Here is a 6,363-nt window from a genome sequence, read left to right as displayed (position 1 = left end):
TATATTGTTATAATATAAATATAAATATATATATATATATATAATTTATATATTAAATATATATCATTTATATATATTTATTTTCTTATGTTTTATTTTTTTTATAAAAACAATATAAATTAATTAATATATTTAAATTAATGTCGAAAAATATTCTATAAAACTTAATTATATGTTAAATATATGTTAATTAATAGACAAAAATTCTACATTTTATGCAATTAAATATTTGAAAGGGAGAAGATTATACAAAATAACTTTTTTGAAAATGCCAAGAGCAACGCATCGAACTTCTGAATGGGGATCAGTGATCCAGCTATTGTTGCAAACCTCATGTCGTGTGCCAGCTGTGTCTCAATTCACTCCCTTCCCGTTTTTTTTTTATACTCATTGTCCTTTATGATAATTTTTCTGCAACTCCCGTCGCAAAATTATAACTGAAACACGTCATGTAAAAATGATGTTAATGAATACGATTTTCAATTGTCATAATTCGAACTGCTATAAAAGCATTAAAGTAGTTAACATGAATGGATATACATATTTATTATAAGTTAGATGTACAAAAATGAATTTTTTTTAATATTTTCCAATCATTTGATTTAATAAAAATATTATTACTTATTTAAATATGTATCCTATTTTTTAATTTAATTTTGAACAGTTACATTTTTATAGTAATATTAATAGCATTGTTTGTTGAAAAATAAAAATTTATTAAAAAGAATTCTAATTATATTATATTTGATAGTTATCGTTTATTGATACACATACATGTATATAAAATGTTAATTATACTTGTAGAACATTTTTAAAAAATACCAAAACAAATACAAAAGTTGATATATCAATATCAAATATCAATCAAAAATTATTTATTAAATTATAAGCAATTAATGTTTACAAAATTAGATGAAATACATTCTATCTCTATCACTATGTTTTATTCTATATTCATCTTGATTCATTTAATACAAATTGCAGTTGCATAATTTAATAAATAAATTTAATCGATATATTTTTTATGTCAATTTGTGCGTTTTGAAAATTAAGAAAATTTAATTTAGAATTGTTTCTCAAAATCTTATGAATATAATATCTTATATTCTGAGGACAATATAAGCCGTAAATAATTTTGTTTCTTTACTTGTTAGTCACGATACTTTGAAGGGAATATTAATGATGAGCGCAAAGCATTATTAAATGCAACGTAGAAAATATGAAAATAATTTGGGTAAATATTGCATTCATTATATAAAGACTAACATAAGACAAATATAGGAAGAGTATATAGGAATAAGCATTTTATTATAATATCATATTGTAACAAATTAAATACAATAATTTCAGAAATGTAGGCACAGAAATATACTAAAGACAACTTTACACATTTATTAAAGCCAAATAAAAATAAATAAATTTATGACAAATAATATTTATCATAATAATACAGAAAATAATAATTTTTTGTATGGCATGAATATTTTCATCATATCAAAAAAAAAAAAAAATTACTTTTTGCTATTTAAAAAATAAAATTTTAGTAATTAGTATTAAAAAATACTTGTAAATTTTAAATTTAAAAAACATTTTAAAATATTTTGAGACAACGAAAAAATAAAAAAGAAATCTTTAAAAAATATTTAATTATCATTTCATTATAATTTAATTCAATTTTATAATAAATGCATTTATTCTGTGTTTGATAAGATTTTAATATTTAAAAAATAAATAATTAAAAGGTATAGAAGAAAATTTATATTTTTGATAGTTGAAAATTAAAAATTGATAATTAAAAAAGAAGATATCTTAATGATGATGTTATGTTAATAAAACAATATAGGATTAATTGCATTTAAATCTCAAAATTTTGACACACCCGGTATGATGCAAAACCATTATGGATCTTGGGGTCTTGTTAGAGGCGCTTGTGCATGTATAGTCTGTAATGGCAGATGGCGTGGGGCCTGTGTGCTGAGCAGCTGCAGTAAAGAAAGGGAGCAGACATTGGAGAAAGAAGAAAGGAAAAAAAAAGAGGGGCAAAATATCATGAACGTAGTTATAGTAGTATACACATACCCATAAGAACCGCCCTATTCCTATAATATAGCGGGAAAAAAACTATCCATACGTAGCTTTTAGTCACTAGAAAACTCTACGAAAAGGAGCCTATTGATAGCAGAATTTGCGTCATCACATTAGTAAGATAGATAAGATATGAAACACGACACACAATATTTTTTCTTGTCAAAATTTTGAGAATTATTTGATCTCTTATCAATTTTGTGTCACATTATAAAAAATAGTATATATGTGATAATTATTGAAATTGAAATCAAATTTTGCTATAAAATTATAAATAAGATACATAAAAACACCTTATTATCGTAAACAGAATATATATAGAAATTGCATCTAAATTATATCTTATATAGATCAGTAAATAGTTGATTATATTTTCAGTATAATTTATTATACTTTTATTATGTTTTAACTGTTTTATTAAGACTATTAATTTAATAAATAGTTTTTTTTATATATTATTATATAATTAAATAATTAAATAATAAATAAATGAATAGATATTTTCAATTTAAAAAATTTTTTTCATAATGTAAAAAATTAAACCAAATTATTATTTAGTAATTTTTAAATAGGATTTATTAAAAATTTGAAAACAATTAATATTAATAAAATATAATATTAAATTAATATAATAATATAAAATTAATATATATATATAATTTCATAAAAAAAATTAATAGAATATAATTTCAATTAAATATTAAAAGATATAGTTACATTTTTCTACATTTTTATTCGTAAATTTGTAAAAAAAATTATAAAATAAATATTTTTTAAATATTTAATAATTTTTATTCATATATAATTAATTTCTTTTTGTTCAATAAAATTATTTTAAGATTCATTTTCATAATAGATATTATAGTAAACTCAAATATAATTTATGTAATAATATCAATTTAAAAAATACTGACATAATATTAAAAAGTTAAAAAATACAATCCAAATGTTTTATAATTCTCCAATAATTTTTATCAACTTGAAGTAAATAAAGTATAAATTTTTTTAAAATAAAATAAAATAGAATAGAATAGGAATAGTATAAGAATAAATGAATGTTCATTTTAAATAATGAAATATGAAATTTTTGTTAATTTTAGTTTTATTGTAATATATAATAGATTATTTTCTTTCTTTTTACTTCTCAATTATCTCATTAATTTTTTTTTAAATTTCAATAAGATCTTAAGAATTTATAATTTATAATAATAAGAATTTAAGATAGTAAATAATAAATGCTTTTTGAATTTATTTTGAATTGCATTTTTTTAAATGTATTAATATAAGAAGAAAACAATAACAGATTATGCAGTTAAATAATGCGATATAATGATGAAATATAGATAAATAGTATTTAGTATTATATTTAAAATTATATTTAATATTATATTAAAATTAGTATAAATAATAATTAATATTATTAATATAAAATAAAAATTAATATTAATTTAATAATTATAATAAATAATTCATATAAAATCAATAATAATAATAATAATAATAGTAAATAGAATAAAATAAATAATAATATATATATTATTAAACATATATATATTATTAACTGTTCGAATTTCGAATATTTTCGTATATTGTTTATTTTTTAATTTTTTAATTTTTTTAATTAATTTTTTTGTTAATTTTTTAATAAAGCATTAAACAACTTATATATATATTCATATTTTGTTTATTTTTTTTTAAATTTAGCATCTAAGATATCCTATTGTACTTATCTATTGTATTTTATATTAAATTAATTACACATAAATAAATTATTTTACACATTTATTATTGGATTATAATTTGTTATATAAATTGAAAATTAAAATAAAAAAATAAAGAAGAAAAATATCTATATTTAAAATAATATTAAATGCGTGTATTTGTTAATGAAAGCCGACACAGTAATGTTTGTGTTTATAATACTGTGTACTGATGTACAGCTGATAAAGCAATTCTTTATTAATTAATTTCTTTATTAAGGATTCATGAGCTATACCGTTTGTGGTTTGAAGTTACTGTTGCAGTTACACCAGTAGTAACAACATTAGAGACAGCAGCTGCAGGTCTCCTCTATCAAAGAGTTGTTTTCTTTTATTGCTTCCAAATTATGATTTAAATTTCTTCAAGTCCTGCTTTTCTTTTCATTTATCTGATATTTTAGCGGAATTGTAAATACCGAAATAGTCAATATTTATCTGAAAATTTCTATGTAAAAATATATATAATAAAAGCAATGTGAAATAATTCTAATAATTTTTATGTTATTTCTGGTAAGTCATTATTACAATTTTTTTTTATTTACAATTAATTTACAATTTTAATTTACAATTTACAATTTTAATTTATAATTAAAATGATTTTCAATAAATTTAACCAGTAAAGGAAAATTAAATAATACCTATCTATAATCAGTTATTTCATTTATTATTTACAGGAAAATTTATTTATCTTGAAAAATCTGAATTTTAATAGAAAAGTATATCTATAGAATATAATGGATTACATATAGAGCAATTTATTTTTCGATAGAAAATTTCTGTGAAAGTGTGAAATCAATTTCAAATAAAAATTTTCATTCATTTTTTCATATTTTATAAATTTCGTCTGAAATATTTTTTACAATAAAATAATAGAGTACTAAAATCTATTATTTTATATTATATTATTTTATTTTAGTTTTTTAGTTTATTAGTTTATATTATTTTAGTTTTATAGTTTTATTTTAGTTTAAAATTTTATTTTATTTTGTACTATTACAAAATTATTATATTTAAAGAAATTAAAATAATATTAATATTTTAAGAATTAAATTCACTTTCTCGAAATGATATTTTATTAATAAAAAAATTACTTCATTATGATTTATATACTCACATAATGTTTTACATAAAATGTTATTATATATGATAATATTTTATTAGTTGAAATTTTATGAAGATACATAAAGATTTTTAATTGAATAAAGATTTTATTGAATATATATGTACATTCAAGATATGTACATGCAAAATTGGTACATAGTTGTTTTAATAAATAATTTTTTTTTTTATTAATTTCATTATATAAGATTTAATTTAATTATATTAAATTATATTAAATTATATATATTTAAAAATATAATTTGAATAATTTTAAAAATACTTGAAAAATATACAATTTCTTTTTTATTCTTTTCAAAAAATACATCAGCATTAAAAATATCAGATAATCAAGAAAGTTCTGTCGTTATTTTTATTTACAATAAAAAAAGATAAGAATATAGAACTTTATAATTAATCTGTTTTTGTTTTATAAATGAAAATGATTATTACATTGAGATTTGAAAATTGATATAGTGAATCATATTTAGAATTATGTATTGCTATTTATTTATTCAATTATAATAAATTCACGAAAAAGTTCTGAAAATATTATCACAAGATTCGTAAATGAAAATATTTTATTCTAATTTTGCATAATTATAACTTAATTTTATATCTAAATAATAATAATTAGATTTATATCTAAATAAAAAGAATCAAAAATAGAAAATTATAAAAAGAATCAAAAATAGAAAATTTTTAACTTTTTGAAATCATAACTTTTATATAATAAAATCAATATTTATAATTTTTTTCGTATAAAAAAGAAATTATTCTTTATATTAATTATTGTAATGAATAATAATTTTTTTATATATTTCTTTCTTTTTCTTGTATCATCAAAAAATAAAAATGACAAAATTTAATAATTGATGTAAACAATTATATCTGACAATAAGTCAAACGTGAAATTTTACAATAATTTGAATCATCCACGCCACAATATATAAGTATATTTTATTGAAAACGAAGCGTCGTTAATGATATTCTTTTCTTGAATTGAAAGTGGTATGTGATTATATAATATAGGAGGATAATCGCAAAGAGGACGCACGTACGCGTACACGCCGTGTGTTGATTAGAATAGACGAAGGGTGATTTACTCCTTGTATCAAACTTGTATTGTATTCGTCTCAGTGCCAGCTGTTCCTATTTTTTTCTTTTTCTCTCTCTCTGTCTTCCTCGTTCTAATTCCCCCTCTCGACGAAGTTTTTCTCGAAGTTTTCCTTTGTTGAGCATCCATGTTCGTACCAATCGATCCGTACCGAAATTAATCAAAAGGGAACGATCGTGAGCACGTGGATAACTCCTACTGCTCGCCGAACGAAACGCAGACTTCTCTTCGATCAAAATATTAAATAGCGCGACCAACCCTCGAGGGTACTGGCTCCCCAATAATAAAAGGTGGCGGGGTTCT

The 6,363-nt window shown here is 19.3% G+C and overlaps 1 protein-coding gene across 1 annotated transcript in view; it reads right to left on the bottom strand.

The window, feature by feature from the left end:
- Positions 1-1,858: 1,858 nt before the first annotated feature.
- The window catches only part of LOC102672546 (natterin-3-like), a 27,984-nt gene continuing 23,479 nt past the window's right edge, over positions 1,859-6,363 (bottom strand). Inside the window, exons 3-4 of the transcript XR_004151222.1 lie at positions 2,080-2,169; positions 1,859-1,982 (exon numbers count right to left, since the gene is read on the bottom strand). The gene's annotated coding sequence lies outside the window, so the exon portion shown is untranslated. The remainder of the gene's footprint in view (positions 1,983-2,079; positions 2,170-6,363) is intronic.

Source organism: Apis dorsata, unplaced genomic scaffold (genome assembly GCF_000469605.1).
Source record: "Apis dorsata unplaced genomic scaffold, Apis dorsata 1.3 scaffold_529, whole genome shotgun sequence".
In the NCBI taxonomy this organism is placed as follows: Eukaryota; Metazoa; Arthropoda; class Insecta; order Hymenoptera; family Apidae; genus Apis; species Apis dorsata.
This window is presented reverse-complemented; position numbering and strand designations above follow the sequence as displayed.